Raw genomic sequence first — 18127 nt, 5'->3', positions numbered from 1 at the left:
CGAACACAGATCTTTCTACTCGACTACTTCTGCCTCCAACCTTATATACTTGAGAATACACTGAAACTTTGGTAGATTTAAAAGAAGTAGATAAAATAGCTGGGCTTAAAATAGTTGAATTTTCTTATTGAATGTTTTGCGGACAACACAATGGATTTCACCCTGTGATTTGAAAGGTAACTAATATTCCATTGCTTCTATGATGCATAATGATAAAGAAAATGATGTAGATTGATATTGGAGTACTGGTGATGTAGTATTATTCAAAAGACATTAGGGCCTGCTTCACAAATCCTTGTCTTTCAAATTTGAAAATTACCTTGCTGAGGATATATCTAATTGTATGTGCATGGGTAGCTGAAATCTGAAGTCAGCCAAGTTCCACTTTGTCAACATGTAAAGGAGGATTAGGACATCTGAGCCCAATAAATGGAACCTTAGTGCTGTAGGGTACAGAAAGAATTTTCCAGAACATTCCTTTGTTTAAATGAAGAATTGTTTGTTGGAACGCTCATGTAGGTAAGAATGGGTTTTTGGGTGAGGCTGGATGTGTGGAGGCCTGGAAAATAACTTGGTATAATGGAGAGGAGACACAGACTTAGGTATCAGTGGGTACCCATAGCTAGCACCTAATCAACCCCACATCTGTCCGCTGCTGTCCCTCAGTCCCAAAATGCCTGAGGCTCTCAGCTCTGGTTATCTTCCATCATCTTTTCTAAACAATCAGAGCTCTCTCTGCAGTTCCTCACCCATGCATCCTGAAAGTCTAAGGCTACCTTAATGCCTCTACAACTGAAGCACCAGCACTATCTCCACACAGGGTGTGAGGTCAGGAGCTTCCATGGGGAGGGTAACGGCCCTTGAAATGCACCTAAGTCTTGATGCTTTATAAAGCCCTTTCAAGTATAACATTTTATTTGGTGTTTGCAATTACTCTATGAGGTAGGCAAGGAAGATATTGACCTATTTAATAGATAAGACCATTAAGGTTCAAAAAAGTTAAGCTAATAAGTGGCCAAACTACAACTGTCTACTACCTCTTTAGGATCTTTCTTTCTCAACAGAGATTCATAAACCTCTGTACCAATGGCTTTTAAATATCCATGGGAATAACTCCATACTGATGATAAAATAAATTCCCTTCATTGTAAAACAATGTTTTAAAAAACCCATAAAATTATATTCAGTCCATTGAAGCTAACACTGTATTCAAATGCAATAAAATAACTATATAAATGCTTTGCTTAGAAGGACAGCACCCTAATTAAGAAGATTGTTAAAAGAACAGAGCATATGAATACATCTATTACACGGGATTTACTAGAACTCACTGTACCCACAGCAATAAAGTGGGACCAGCTGTTGCCTGGAACATGGAAACAGCCTTATGAAGTAGAAACTGGATATTTTAATGATTCTTGTTAAAAATGAAAGGTGCCTGCACATTACTTTAATCCCTTCTTACATTGTGTATCATGCAGCCGATAATTTCATAGCATCTTCTGTGTCCCCGGCTCTGCATTTGTGGGCAAGCTATCCTTGAATATCCATTTCATGCTTGAATTTGCGGGGCTTACAGACTCTTGGCAGCTTTGGCTCTGTCCTCTTCTAAAAATGACACCTATGTTTGAAAAGAGCCTTTTTGCTTTTGTTTGCTACAAAGCCAATGACTCTTAATTTCCGAAAGTCTACTGCTCTTCTCCGTTCCTTGGGGGAGGGATTCCTGGGGACCATAAAGCGCTCTTCTTTTGTTCACCGTGCTTTTGGCGCCTCCAACTTTAGCTGACACTTGCCCAGTTGCCAACGGCCATGGGCTCCTGCATATCTGCTTTATTAGAGAAGCATCTTGTCAACACAGTGGGCTAGGAAGTGTCCTGACCGCCTGGTGGGATTTCATGCCTTCCCTCTCCATAGATGTTAGATCGAAAAGGTGGGGGATAGGTCTAAGCTGGCCACAAGCATCATGGTTGGAAAGGTTGAATATTACAATCTGGATAGCAAGACAAGGCTCCAAGCCCATCTTGTCCAAGAAGCAATCTCCAGTCAGCCCATTGCCGCTGGTTTCCTGCAGGATCATCTCACACTTAGGGATTTTTCATTCTGTGTTGCTCTCCTGGTAAAAACAAAACAAAACAACACAAAAAGCATTTTTTCTCTGATTGTGTCATGTGTGTGGGTGTGGAAAGCAGAGTCAGTGACTCTGGCTGCATGCTTGGGGTGCTGTATCAGGTTCAGCACAGGAAAAAGAAAACCACTGTAAGTATTTCAAGCAGAAAGAAATTGGCTTAATACTGGAAATTAAGTGTTTACAAAATTTTGGAAGGGATGGAGGAGTAGAAACTAGGGGACAGCTCCTAACTTTTTGGTTTCAAGACCAACCACCATAGCTACAAGCTGGAGGTCAGGAAAATGCTGCTGCTGCTCCTGCCTCCTCTGTTCCTGCCTCCTCTGTTCCTGTCTCTGGTGACCAGGCAGTGAATGGAGTCCAGCTGCTGCTACCCCTCTTGTCAGTGCTTGCTAGTCGTCTCTCCCAGTGGTGGGAAAACAGTCTGCATCCCTCTTCTGCCTTCCAAATATCATGGAAGTGCATTTCACTGGCAGAACTTAAATCTCACCCAGAACCCGGGCTGCCTTCCAGACGCTGGGAGGGAACATAAGCAAAGGTAGGAATAGATGCTCATGTCAACAAATAATATCCAACATGGGGCTTTGGTTGCTGTTAAGTGGCCTTTTTTTTCCCCCCACGGGAGTAGAAGGTAAGACTCCTTCACAAATGGTGGTTCCAAGTGGACTCCATGGTCCCAAATCTAGCTAAACCTGAGCTCGAGGAAAGCTCCAAAACAGATGTGCCTCAAAATCTAAAACTGCCCCGCCCCTTCTCTAGTTCTTGGATAGATTGTCTGTTCCTGAGGTTTGTGTGTTCCCTGCAATGTTTGGTAGAGAGCAGGCAAAGAAACAGGAGTTGGAATCATAAGATTAGGCCTTGAGTTTCACCTCCACCACTTTCTATCAGTTTATTTGCTGTGACTGACTCTCAGTTTCTCATTCTAATTGTGAAGAAAATAGGTGGATTATTATTAGATTCCAGGGGAATGTGGATTTGCACACTGTAAAGTTCGTTGTGGAGACTGGGAGTACTGGTGGCTGGCAGATTTCCACTGCATCCCTGGCCAGGAATGGCTCTCAATCTGAGAGTCATCTTGCCTGAGGACATGCCCCACCCCAGGGCAGCCTGTGCCCAGTGACTGGGGAGTAGGGGTAAAAAAATTCCAGCTCTCTTCAGGGCAACTCTGAAGGGCTCCCCCAGCTCTAGAGCACCCCATGGGATCAGATGAGGATACTACTGTAACCACATCACAGTTCAAGTTCTTCCTCTGTGTCCCTCACCCTTCACGATGTTGATCCTGAGGCCATGCCCCCTAAAACTTTGTTGCACATAAATCTCTGTCTGACTGTTTCTTGGGAAATCCAAACATCGACACTGGCTTAACAGACAAGGAATTTATTAAAGGATAATAGCTCATAGAATCTCCAGAAAGGCCAGCAAGACATAGAGAATGTGTTCTAAGAAAGAAAGCTCCAGATGACTCCACAGACAGCTCCAGTGGAAATGCTTGTCTTCCACCACGTGCAAAGGCACTACGGTTTGTATCACTGACACTGCTAGGACACTGGACACAACTACTACGACCTCTACCACTCCTGACTCTGGAGTGAATGTGGCTGCAACTACCTTCTCCAGAATGGATTGGGTTCAGTATCTGCCACCTCACCTCTCTGGCTTCCTGCTCAATGTCTGGGGTGAGCATATCTCCTTGCTAGAGACCCAATCACCTGCCTATACCCTGGGAAATCTACAGAGGAAGGGGAGACGCATAAAGTGGGGTATTCTCCCAATGCAGGAAGGAGCTTCAAACATGCTGGACCCACCAAAAGAGAATGGCAAATACCCCGTAGAAGCATCATTGTGATGTTACTTATGGGAATGTATGGTAATGGGTCATTGCAAATAGGACAATTGTATTTTATCAGAAGCCATTGTGAGGTCATCATCTTAACCCCCAGTCCATTTACCAGATCAGCAGAGGAGGTATTTTTGATTAGAGACACTTTAGTCCTTTCGGAAGCACATATCAACCTGAAAGCACAGACCAAAAAAGGGTGCACAATAAATGATGGAAAAACTAATCCTAAATACTCAATTTCCCTAGGACTCAGAGCCAGCCCTTTCTTTTTCCTGTGAACACTGTTCTTGGTTGATCTCACTCAATCCCATGGCTTAAATACCATCTCTATGATGGTGAATCCAACACTTACAGCACTAGTCTTGACTTCACCATTGAGCTTCAGATTCACACATTCAACCATCTCTACTTCAATACCTAAAAGGCATTAATAAAACTAAAATATGTCTTGATTCTTCCCCAAATCTACCTCCCCCACAACTCTCCCATCTTGGTAAATCACACTGCCCCGAGTCATGGGGACTGCTTTCTTTATTCCACACTCCCTAATTACAGCTTAGCACCTCCACTGGAAATGCGTCCTAAATTCATTCACTTTTCCCCATCTGCGCTACGGCCTCCGTGGTCACTAGCGCCAGCATCTCGCAGTTAAACTGCAAGAGCCTCCTGCATGCACTCCTTGCTCACTTCCTCATTTAATCCATTCTTCACCCCAAGGGTCATGTCATCCACCTTTTACTTTAAGTGGATTTAGAATAAAATCTAAATCTCCTGCCATCTATGATGACAACTCACAAATTCCAGCACTGACTTCGGCCCTCTCCCTCTCTCTGACCTCAGTTCTATGGTGTTCTCTCTTGTTGATTATGCTGCCCAATCACACCAACTGCTTTGAACTCTAGGGCCTTTATGTTTGCTGTTCCCAAACTCAGATGGTGTGTCTCAAGGTTTTGCATGGCTGGATCCTTTCATTCAAGCCTCAAGTCAAATGTCACTTTCTCAAGACACCTCACTGATTACTCAATCTAAAATAGCCACTCTCCCTCCGAATCACTTTCTACCAGATCACTGTTATATTTTCTTCATAACACTTACTACCAGCCAAAATTATCTGATCATTGATTCATCGTCTTTCTCTTCCACTGAAATAGAAACTTGTGGAAAACTCCGGCTTTGTCTGTCTTATTCACACCTGCAACCCCAGTATCTAGAACAGTACCTGGCCTGTAATAGGCATTCCATAAATAGTTCTTGAATGCATTAACCCTACTCGTCAACCTGCCTTGTTTACATACGTCTAGAGCAGGATTTTTAGTCTGGGTCCATGTATCCCCAACAGGTCTGTGAAGAGAATTCAGGGGTTTGTAATTTCGAGAAAAAATTTACACGTTTATTTTCATTAACTTCTAACTGAACCCAAAGCACAGTAGTATTAACAGTACATGTGACTTTATCACCAATACAAATCCTAGATATTTCCACATCACATCACATTGTATCAGATATCTCAAAATAGTATTTATGTTCCTCACTACTGCACAGTTATGGTGATTAGGCTCACTCCTAGACTGATACTTAATGCATTAACAAAAAAGTATATAGAATGCTAGATCACTAAAATTTTTAAAAATTTAAAGATTTTAGTTAAAAATTAAATAATGTAAATATCAAATTAATTGGTTTCCATTGTAATCCTATGTATTTTATATATTAGTAAGAGAAAGAGTCCATGAGCTTCACCAGAATGCCAAGTGGTTCGAATACATAAAGGTTAAGGTGTAGAGTTGGACTGTTTACCGTGGTAGCCACTAGCCACATGTGGTTATTTAAATTTAGCTTTAAATTAATTAAAATAAAATTAAATTGCAAATTCAGATCCTTAGTAGCGCTAGCCACATTTTAAGTGCTCAGTAGCCACATGCGGCTAATGGCTACCGTGGTGGAGAGGACAGGTAAAGAATATGTCTGTCATTGCAGAGTTCTGTTGGATAGCACTGGTCTAGAGCTTAATGCTTCATCTCTGACTTGTCTTTTCACTGCCACACTTTGCCCCCACCCCACCCCAAATATTATGGACTACATTTTCACACAGTAATATTGGAAGTAGGTTGGGGGCACAATGGCTTTCTCTCAAGATTCTTATTGTTTTCCTTTTTTGCATTTAGCTTTTACTCCATCACCAGTCTCTGCCCTGCCTCATGGTTCAGAGAGATGAGCTAGCCAGGGCCACGTGGCAATGCATTATCTCCTTCACGTCATTCTCAGGCTCCTGTCCTGGTCCTGGGCAAAGGATGTAGTTGAGAATAATTAAAGATAGGCGGAGTTTCTCAGAACGGGACAACCAGAATCATAAGGCTTTGTCTTCTTGAGGGTCCTCCAGTACCTGCCCTGGCCCTAGGGGGCATATGGCCTTGCTGGGATGTGGGGTAGGTCCCTCCACCAAGCTGAGGCCTGAGAGGGAGTCCCAGCTAGAGTGCCAGTGAGGGCTGTGGTGGGGCTGAGTCAGCAGGGAGGACCTTGAGCCCTGTCCAAGCCAGGAGAAAGCAGACCACAAGTGCCCCAGCTGCACACTTCAGCAGTGAAACTCTTCTGAAAAGCCTGGGCTAACAGCAGACCAACCACCCCCACAGACATCAGCTAGCTCATAGCTATGGAGCGGCACAACTCGGGGGGCCTCCGCCTCCCACGGTGGGCCAAAGCCTTTGAGATTTCCACATGCCCAGATACCATATTGGAGAGGAACAGGGAGAGTGATGTAAATTGGAAAAGATGACTCACTCAAAAGAGACTGTTTACTGGAATAGCCTGAGTCTCTCAGATTGGACTAAAATTCAGTTCTACCCACACCCCTCATTAGTCAGTGGGGTGGGGGTCAGGAGACACTTGAGGAAAATTGGGTCAGCTATAGAAAGTTAAGAAGCCGTGATCTCTTCGCCTACTGAGTCTAGTGCGAGTAAGCCTGAGACTGGACTCTACCCATCCTGAATCATGCAGACCCCTTGCTTGGGCAAAATACGGCCCAGGACGTCTTCTGGCACTTGGTGGGTGAGGTTCTTGTAAGACCTCACCAGCTAGAGGAGTAGAGAGTCATCTACTGGAGCAGTATCCCAGTGTCATGGTACCCTTTCCACTTTCCTGTGCCCTCAAAACAAGATAGCCCAGTGGCCCCTGGTCTTTTAGTCCTCCTAGTGCTGTTTCTGGCCAACTCTGAGATACGTGCATTTCAGAAACTCTAGCTCTGTGTGATGCTGGACACCGATGGGGCCAATGTCCTGCTTCTCCAAAACAAGGGAAGCAAAGCGCTTTGTCTGCAGGAGCTGGAGGTGGCAGGTGAAGACAGCCATCAAGACCTCCTTTCTCCTGCTCGCAGTGGTGTGCGCGCGTATGTATGATGTACAGGAAAGGGGTGGTTTGGAGAACGGGGTCAACAGAAAGGTATAGCATATTGCTTGAAATGAGGTCTGTTGGCTAAGAAAGTAATAGAGAAGTTGAAGGTTTCAGATCAATTCCGTCCCCAAGCAGAATTCCACTGGCTTTGTTTCCAAGTCTAATTCATTAGAGAATAAAGATTAAATCTGATTGGCTTGTAGTTTTAGTTGTGTCTATGTGTGTATTTCTCTATGTTCTATGTTCTATTTTGTACTGAGTTGAATAGTGTCCCCCCAAAATTCACATTCACCTGGAACCTCAGAATGTGCTCTTATTTGGAAATAGAGTCTTTGCAGATGTAATTAGTTAAGATGAGGTCATTCTGGGCTAGTGGTCCCTAAACCAATATGACTGATGTCCTTGTAGTAAGAGGACATGACACAGAGAACACCACCCCATACACACACACACAACACATGTGATGACAGAGGCAAAGAATATAATGATGCTTTTGCAAGCCAAGGAACCGCCAAGGATTTCTGCAACTGCCAGAAGGAGGAGGCAAAGAAGGATTCCCTTACATGTTCCTGAGGGAGCATGGCGGACACATGGCTTGAACTTCCAGCCTCTAGAACTGCAAGAGAATACAATTCTGTTGTTTTAAGCTATGTGGTTTGTGGTACTTTGTTACCGCAGCTCTAGGAAACTAATACATGCTTATGGGGGGTTGTAATGGTACAACATTCTAAACAGGAACGCTAGTCTTCATTATCAATTCCCTTAACATTTAAGAGAGTCTGAGCATAAGGTCTAGAGCAAGTGTCACTAAAATCCCCTGCCCTGCCCTATTCTCTAGCTTCCGCTCAACCCTGTTCCTGGCTCCAAAACACCCTTTTATCCAAGCACATTCTGTTTCCCTTCTTAGTTCCTCTTTCATCTCCCTTGTCAACAAAGAGCTCAATTCCCAAAACACAGTCCCTGGACAGATCCACTCTCCCTCTAGCCCCGGCCCCCTGGGGAATGTACTTCTACTTCCCTGTTGGCTTTTCTTTGGGGAATCTGACTGTAAAGCTTTTCCCTTCCTTAGGGAACGGGGCAAGGCAAGAAGCTAAGCAGGCGAGGGGAAGAGAATAAGCTCTGAGCACCAGGCATTAACCATTTTTATCCCACCATCTCCATCTTCACTGTACACACGCAAAATTTAACTTTTGTTCCCTTTGAAGGAATAATTTGATTAATAGAGCAGTTACATAGAACTCAAGCCTTTGAAATCTCTGCAGTATTCATTGTGTGACTGAAGCTGACGATCCTTCCCAATCATTTATTGTATTCACCCATGGACCATCACTGGTTTTTTTCCCTAAATGCAGGTCTGGGAAGGGGACCAGTCAGAGGAAGAGAGAGGACTAAGGGTTAAGTGCTTTAAGAACTCTTCTTCCCTTTCCTTCCCTCCAAGGTTTTGATGCAATCTCAAATGATGTTAATTATGAACAGTGATGAGAAGGCACATTAAGTGCACAATGTTTTCCTAAGAAAATGCTATATTACAGTTACGTTGCAATTAAGGCAATGATTAACTGGACTAAAGGGAAGGTATGAAATATAGAACATAAACTCTCCCTAGAGGTTTAAAAAGGAAGATAAAAATGCGGATATCAATAGGGAATGCCTCTAGTGCTCATTTTTAATAATATAATTTATATTACTTCTTTAAAGAATATTTTTAACTGCCTGCCTCCCTTTGTATTTTTAAAATATTTTAAAAGGCTGTGGAGACTCATGGCTGGGTCTTGGGGGAGACATAGTAATTACAGACACAGAATAGCTAGCACAATTTCACATGGAAAATGTCTCAACTGTGGTCATCGTGACATGGGTTTGGGAATAAGCCACCTCATTCCACAAGACAAAATTGGGAGAAAATTACTTAGTCATAGGATGTAGAACTGAATTCCCAGGAAAACATAAAACACATGCTCCAGGGTACACCTTTGAAGATGCCACATTTATCTGGAGCCAAGGCTTGTTTATACAGTGCTGTGTTAGCCACCTCCAGCTGAAATGAGAGACGCAAAACGAATACTTTTAGGTCAGTGAGTTTCATATTTTACATTTTCCCAAGTCTTCAGCTTCCTTGATTACTCAAGTAGACAGCACTTTAAGGAGGGAGATTTCAGAGTTGTTTACTACGGTGAATAGACTTTAAGGTGGCCCTCGTGATCCCTGCCTCCCCGTGTTCACGCCCTTGTATAATCCCCTCCTCTAGAGTGTAGTTAGGACTTGTGACTTGCTTCTAACCAATAGGATATGACAAAGCGAGAAGATGCCACTCTCTGAATTATGTTATGTTATATGGCAAAGTGGATGGGATATAACTCCCATGATTATAGTACATTCTATAAGACTCTGTCTTGCTAGCAGATGCACTCTAGAGTCTGGCTCTCCTTGCTGGCTTTAAAGAACCAGCTTCTACGAGTCCCACAGCTACTAGAAAATGAATAATGCCAGGAAGCAAAATGAGCTTGGAAGCATGCCTTTCCCCAGTTGAGTCTCCAGATGAGAACCTGGCCCTGGCCAACATCTTGATTGCAGCCTTTAAGAAGACTCAAATAAAATGTGCGCAGACTCCTGACCTACATAAACTGTGAGATAGCAAGTGTGTGTTGTTCTAAGTCACTCTATATGTGGTAATTTGTTATGCAGCAATAAAAACGAATACACTTACAGTTGATGACTTATTTTTCTGACCAGGTATTCTTGTACTGGGTTTATCTATTAAACAGTTTGAAAACTGTTGGGTTTTGGTTGCTTTCATGATCAATGTAATTATGCTTATGTATACAAGGATACTCTTTTTTTTATGCTAGAAATGACCTCAGTCACAGCATTAAAGAAGAGCCTTGTATGAACAAGAGTATTTTCCATTTTGCACATATCAAACCACCTTGTGATATTTAGCAGCAAGTGATTCTCAAATTCCTTAGAATTGAGCTTGGCCTGAAAACTTTGCTCAGAAAAATCCAACATGATTGCTGGTAGAACTATAAATTGATTGAAACTTTCTGGAGGGTATGGTTGCAATATGTATCTAAGCTCTAAATATAGGCATGCCATTTGACCTAGAAATTCCCTTTTTAGAAAGTTATCTCAAGAATATAGTCAGACAAATGTCAAAGAAGTATGTGCAAGGATGTTCACTACAACATTATTTATAATAGTGAAAAAATTGAAAACAACTTAGAAGATTAAATAGATAGTAGGTTAATTAGCTTAGAGACCATCCATACAATGGAATACCATGCACCCATTTAAACTTTTGCTTTGGATGTATAATCTTTGGTCACAGGACAGTGTAAGCAGAAATTAAAAAGAATATACAAGAGAATTGTAAGATGTCCCCATTTGTAGGTGAATATGTAAAATATATGTACACATTGAAAATAAAACTAGATATATATCAAAATGTTAAGAGTGATTATTTCTGGGTAGTGAAATCATGGATAATTTCTATGTGTTAATTCCCTGGCTATATTTTCTAATGTTTCTACAATGGTCACACATAATTTGTACCATTTAAAAAATTCATAGTGTAGCTTTTTGGTTTACTTTTTTTTTTTTTTTTGGTGAGGAAGATTGTGGCTCACCTAACACCGATGTCAATCTACCTCCATTTTGTGTGTGGGATGCCACCACAGCATGGCTTGATGAGTGGTATGTAGGTCCATGTCCAGGATCTGAACCCGTGAACACTGGGCTGCTGAAGTGGAGCATTCAAAACCAACTACTATTCCACTGGGCTGGCTCCTTTTTGGTTTACATTTTTTTTTTTTTAGAATGATGTTGCCTGTTTCTAATTCCTGATCTCGGTGGATTGGGTCTTGCTGATGGTCCAGAGACCCAGTGGATCTTGCTGTCTGGAATTAAGAAGGCGGTCTCTGTACACTAGGTCTGTATCCTTCACCTTCTGTCCCCCAGAGAGTTTGCCACAGGCATGCATATCCAGCTGTCAGTCAGTCTCTGCCCACGTTCACCCAACTGACTCATACTTCAACAACAACACTACCTGAAAAAGAAATATTTCACCACCTTGACCTGTCAATATCAGTCCCCAAAATGCTATACAACAAATCCAACCTTAAACACCCAAAACTAATTCCGTGCTGGTTGTTGGTGGTAGAGAATGCTTTGTAGGAAGTTTAAATGCTCAAGGAGTAGAAGGCTGTGAAAAAACAATTATTTGTCTTACAAACACTTATTAGATTACCATCGTCATCTGTAAAACCATTTACAAAAAAGCACACATTATGTGTTTTATTGTTTGTTTAGAAAATAAAATTATGCTGTTTTAAATGCACTTTAGTTTTCGCTTTTATTTTCTTCGCCTAGATTCTTCCTAGATGTACTTTAAGAGTGAAAGGAGACGCAGAGAGCGTGAGAGAGAAGGGTTGGGAAGATACAGGAAAAAAGGTGGAGTAAAAGAGTCTGGGAATTTATAGTTATTGAGCACCTACCATGTGCCAGTTGCTGAAGCAGGTGCTGGGATGAACTCCCCGTTAATGAAGGAGGCTTGGGGAGGCTTAGAGAGGTCCAGACAACGCAGAGAAGGATTAGGGCAAAAAAGAAGAAAGAACAAGGATGACAAACAGGGACATTATAAGCCCATGCCCATCAGGGAGTCACAGAACAGGAACGCTTTGTTAGGTCAGAAAGGGAGGAGGAAGCCATTGAGGCAAGACGCCCTCGTGCCTTCCTTTCTACGAGCCTATGGTCATGAACGGGCACATTTGGCAGGAGGTCAAATGTACAGTCTGTTGTTCTTGTTGAAATGAGACATGGAGTTGAAGCTATGGAGGAACTGGGGTAAGGAGAGGGGGAGGAGACTGGGAAGAGAGAAGAGGAGAGAGTTGCCCTTTCTAGGTCATAACCTGGCCTTGGTGAGGAACAGAAAGAAGGGTTGGGGAGAGGCCGTAATAACTCCATTGTATGATAGTGAGATCTTGAGTGATAAAGACATAAGAGAAACTCTTCTCTCGGCCTCTTTGCCAGGCCTCAAAGAAAATGGAAATGTTGAGCAATCAGCCTTCAACAAGAGAAAGGCAAGAGGCAGAAGGCTATGGTCTGAAAGTAGCGTTCCTCCAAAATGCGTATGTTGAAATCCTGCCCCCCACAGTGGTGGTATTAGGAGGCAGGGCCTTTCGGAGGGGATTAAATCATGATGGCAGGGCCCTCATGAGCGAAATTAGTGCCCTTATAGAGAGAGCTAGCCTGCCCTTTCTGCCATGTAAGGTTACAATGAGAAGATGGTCATCAATAAGGAAGCTGGCTCTCACCAGACAGCGAATCTGCTGCTATCTCAATCCCAGACTTGCCAACCTCCAGAACTGTTAGAAATAAATTTCTGTTGCTTACAAGCCACCCCCACCCAGTTTATGATATTTTGTTAGAACAGCCAAACAGCCTGAGACACAGAGCAACCTTGAGGTCAGGGCTCATGGAAACTATATACCACAGTTTGGGAATTATAGAGAAGCTTTACAAACTGTTTTTGTCAATGTCCCCTGACTGACAGAACTCTCTTGCTATTCTTGTGTTCTGCCATCAACCAGCCTCAGTTACTGTTTGTTTCTGCGTTTGTGGGTCATTCCACCATGGCTTCCACTACCACTGTAACTGACAGACTCTCTGTATCCTGGGTTCAAATTCCTGAGGCAGAGGACCTGATTGGTTCAGTGAGTTACTATTGCCACCAATGGACAAAGCTTGCAAGTTAGACTACCTCATGGACCACTAGCTAGCCTATAAATTGTCTGTTTTTAGTCCACATGTTTCTTCTGTCCAATCAGCAGGATCATGTGGTATAGAATTTGGCCACCCACTCTCAAAGAACCACCTAGGACTTCTTGCCCCAGCAAGGAACTGTGGGAGTAGGAGGAACCCAGATTGTAACAGTCATGTCAAGAACTATGAAGAGTCTGAGACTTTTATCTGACTTGTAAGCGAAATTAGCCTGCCACAATTTCATAGATGCTGGTAGAAGACATGAGACTTCCAGGTCAGAGACAAAGGACAGTTTAATACTCATAGCAACAGCAGCAGCCGGAGTATCAGCATTTGTGTCAGCCTCCTCACCCCCAATTCCCACACGGTGATGAGAAGAGAGCCGGGTGACCCTGTGTACACAGGGAATTTCATTACAGGAGAGGAACCTGAGCTTAGGGAACCTGAATATTTCATAATGGCAGTAAGCATTCTGCCCTTTGCTCTGGAGAGAGACAGTATCTCTATCTTCCAAGGATGTTCACTGTACACACATCCTTGAAAAGATACTTCCAAACAAAGGTGGTCAGAGCCCTGATCACAAGATGTACAAAACTCAAGAGACGCATGGAAACTGTCTCTCCCAGCAAGTTTCTTTTCTGATACACACCAAATGACGACATGTTTGCTTTGGAGTTGGTTAATTAAAGTTCAGAACTCAGAACAAAGGAAGTATATGAGGCTACAATTTTTCTTTTAAGTTTATACAGTAGTGAGTGTTAATCTTTGAATTTCCCTCTGACCACTCCATAATTTCTTCAAGTGCTTCCTGCTTCATTTGCTGTTTCAGTCAGGTCTCAGTGTTTCTATCTTTCCTTCTGCAGCCCCCCTCAAAGCTCACCTGCCCTGAATCTTATTCTCTTTTGACTCCACAACAATCTTTCAACAAACTTTATTTTTATGTATTTATCAAACATATAAATCCATGTTAATCCATTCTAAGCATTTTACTATTAACTCATTTAATGTTTATACGAACCCTATAAGGTAGGCACTGTTGTTACCCCCATTCTTCAGATGAGGCAGTTGTGCTGTGACAGTTATTCTAATAAAATGCATGCACTTTCATGGAAATAGGCAGTGATAGCTAAAGCTTTAAGTGATTCTAGAAATCTTAAGAAACTTGTAGGAAAACAGGAAGCAACTCTAGTTACCCTAGTGATACTCTCATGGTAGGAATTTCAGGATAATGGAGAAAGCACCTTTGGAGAAAGGGACGCATTAACATTCTTTCTGTCATTCTCCTGGAATTCTCATACGTGGTCGGGGTGCAGGGGGGTTCCAGAAATACTTGGTTCAACCCATCCCTAACTTCAGTTCAAATGCACTCAGAATAATTGACTGACTATTTGTCCACAGCCAGGTCTGTGTTTAGTTCCGTGCTGTATCGCCAGCATCCAGCCAGTGCCCAGTTCCTCATGGGGGTCCAAAAGTGCATTGAATGACTGGCTGTCTGACTGATGGAAGGAATGGGAACCAAGAAGCTGCAGCGTTCACTTAAGCAGGAAAGAGTTCCTGGACTAGAAACAATAGATGAAACTGCATCTTAAATCAAAGGATGAAGCTATGTCTCAGCGCAAAAAGGGAGGAAGTTACTCCAGACATATGAGATAATAGAAAAAGACAACCAAATTGATATTTTTAAAAGAATTTGATTGGAAAAAACCAACCACAACAGGGGATTAGAGAGAGAGGAAAGAGGATAAGGTTGAGGGCAAACTAGAAACTCCCCAGATCAATCAGAGTAAACTGAACATAAAATAAGAGGCAATGGGCAAAACTATCAATCAGCCAGAAATGCTGGATGCTCCAGTTCCAGGAGATGACTAGAGAAAGAAGTTGATGGAAGGTAGGAGAAGAATATCAATAATGATAATGGCTACCATTTATGGATAATATTCTGTTTCAGGCAGGATTCTTAATGTTTTGTGCTTATCAGTTCATTTCAGCACAACTCTACCAATTAGATTCTACTATTTTTATCATCACCATTTTACAAATGATAAAACTGAGTAACAGAGATGTTAAGTAACTTGTTCAAGGTCACACAGCTTATAAGTAGCAAAGCTGAGGTTTGAATCTAGGCAGTTTGCTCAGAGTCTGTATCCTTCACCATTATCATTTATCATCTCTCCAATAGTATGGACTACCTCTATGTAAGGGCAGCGGCCAGGTCAAGTAAATCAACAATTTAATTAATTTTTTTAAAAGTGTTTTTGTTACACAAAAATCCTCTCACCTCCCACTCCTTATAACCAGATTGTACCCCCTCTCAAGCCCTCCCATACAGAAATTCTAGAGCTGCCATCTTACTATAACTGGCTGAAAGTTGAGGCTAGAGACCATTGCAGACCCTTAGGAATAGGAAATAGCTCAACTGTCCTAAAATTAGAGGGATTCTTCAAAAATTAAATGTGGAGGGAAAAAAAAAAGAGGAGAGGGGAGATATGCTAGAATACAAGTGACTAAAGAGACATTACTCCCAATACAATGCAGGAAACTTGATTAAAAGAAAAAACAACTATAAAAAACAGATGGAGAATGGTTGAGAAATTTACCCTTGGACTAGATAATAGATAATATTAAGGAATCAGTTAATTTTCTCAGATCTGATCACGGTAATGTGGTCTTGTAGGAAATTCTCCACATTCTTAGGAGAATGAAGTATTTAGGGCTGAAGTGCCATGATTTCTGAAACTAACTTTCTAATGGTTCAGGAAGCGAAACAGATTAGAAATTGGTTAGAAAGCAAAATTGATTAGAAAATCAGGTATGGCAAAATGTTAACAATTGTTGAATTTGGTGGAGGCTAGACAGATGTGTACTGAGGTATTCTTTTAGGTTTTCTGTATCTTATTTTCATAATAATAAGTTTTGGGGGAAAGAACCTAGAGGAGGAGGAAGTGATTGCTGACAGATTGGCTGAAGAAGGCAGGGAACTTGGCCAACGTGAAGGCCTTCGGGGGTGAGTTACAAAGCTCAGGCTTGGCCGCACGGGGTTGAATGCAAATACTTTCTCAACAGAACAGAAATGCAGAACTGGACCAAGGACCGGATGGGAGATTTGGCAGCCTTTCCAGTAAAGATAGCAGGGGCAGCTGTACAGATAATAAAACCGCCTGGACTTATCCATAAAGTCGGGAAGACCAGACTCAAGATGGGGAAACAGGCATGTTCCAGTGATTTTCTGTGAACAACCGGAGCTGGTCTGCTGGGGTCAAAACCCTCCCTCCATCACTCACCAGTTGTGTGACCTTGGACCAGTTACTTAACTTCTCTGACACCCAGTTTCCTCTAGTTGTACTTAACTCACAGAATGGTTGTGAATGAAGATTGACTAGAACATTGTATAGAAAATGCTTAACACAGGGCATGGCCCACAGTGAGCATTCAACAAATGTTGCTCTCATTTGTATCACACAAGGGAGAAAAATGGGGTAGAAGAGAACACTCATTTGCCACTGACTGTAGCAGCAAAACAGCCCAACTTCCATCTCCTGCAACTGTCTTTACAGTTGCATGTATGTTCGGGTTATTTAATTTCTTTTAAGTGAAATTGTGTGGCCCTGGGTTAGCAGTGATGCTGATGAAGTTAAACAGCGGAGGAGATTGCGCTCCAGCATGGAAAATAAACACTGAGGTCCCTGCTACAGTGTTTATCTTCAATACACCTCATCTTTGCCTGGGTAATTATCTCTCGACAGCAGACAGTTATCCAGCATCAATGGATAATTCCATTAACATCGCCACTCAAACCCAGCCTCTCCGGGCTGCTCAGGGTCCCCTGGCTGCTTGTGCAATCTTAGGGACCTCATATCATTTTGGATTTAAAAAGAGAAAGTAAATTATTCATGCACATGAATTTTTTTCCTGAACAAACCTCGGCACATCTTTGACTCATCATTCCTAAAAAGGTCTTGCTGCCAAGAATCTCATCTGTAGCAATTCAGCGCAAGCTTTGTTACGGATTCCAAGGTGGGCGATCATTGAACACTACTAGTCACTGGTCAGCTTGTTTCTAATTGTTCCAGGGTGAGAAATAGGTAGGGGAAGGTGGGGTGGTCTCTGGAGACTGTGAAATGACAGATAAGCATTCTGGCAACAAAATCCACATCATGGATACACTTGGCAGACCTGATGGTGACCCAGAGATTTACCAAAGAAAATGAAGCAAGTTTCATGAGAACTTTCACCTAAGTGTTCGTTATTTAAAATAAGAGCATATACTGTCCTTCTACACCTTTGATCACAACCCTGTCTCTTACTGGTCTCATGGCTGGTTGGCAGTTGTGACAGAAAGTGTGAGAGTAATTAGCAATAATCTCCCATGTGTTAGGAGCCTTATAGTTTACAAGGCACTTCCTTCCACGTTATACCACTTAATCCCGAAATCCTCACAAGAGCACCACTGGGTTAGTGTTGTTACCACCTCCCCTCGAACCCCCATGCACACAGTCTGCTTCTTATCACAGAGAAGGACCCTGAGCCCTAGAGAGGTTAAACAGTATACCTGACATTCCATGTCAAATACGGTGGCGGGAGGACTTGAACGGAAGTCTTTAGACTCTGAAGATCATAGATGGCTTCTCTCTGAGAGAAGGGAAATGTTTATTATTCCATTTTCCTATGTGCAAGGGGCTTCAAGCTTTCTGTCAGTGCTAAACATCTATCTTCTTTCAAAGATAGGAAGTCAGAGTGTCTGCAGAGCACACATTTCTCCCACTGGACTGACCCCAAGATGACCTTTACACTCATTTCCACTATCTGTTAATTCCTTGTGTCTGGGTTCCAATTGAAGTGTTGACAGAATGAATGAATGAAGTGGGATAATGGATGCATCTCTTACAAAGCTAACGCATAGTAGGCATTCAAAAAAGGCTTTTTCTAATTTAAAAACAATATTTATTTACTAGCTCTAGCAGCATACTTGGTCAGGAAAGAGGTCAAAAGGTTGACTTAAATTAGGTTTGAAGGTT

At 42.3% G+C, this 18127-nt stretch overlaps 1 protein-coding gene across 3 annotated transcripts in view; it reads right to left on the bottom strand.

The window, feature by feature from the left end:
* The window catches only part of LOC111772926 (uncharacterized), a 253596-nt gene that overhangs the window by 27693 nt on the left and 207776 nt on the right, over positions 1–18127 (bottom strand). For all 3 annotated transcript variants that reach the window (XM_070263999.1, XM_070263998.1, XM_070264000.1), the window contains one exon: positions 17662–17741. The gene's annotated coding sequence lies outside the window, so the exon portion shown is untranslated. The remainder of the gene's footprint in view (positions 1–17661; positions 17742–18127) is intronic.

The sequence above is a fragment of the Equus caballus genome, chromosome 3 (genome assembly GCF_041296265.1).
Source record: "Equus caballus isolate H_3958 breed thoroughbred chromosome 3, TB-T2T, whole genome shotgun sequence".
NCBI classification, from domain to species: Eukaryota; Metazoa; Chordata; class Mammalia; order Perissodactyla; family Equidae; genus Equus; species Equus caballus.
Note: the sequence above shows the minus strand (reverse complement) of the source record. Positions and strands in the feature narration are given on the sequence as shown.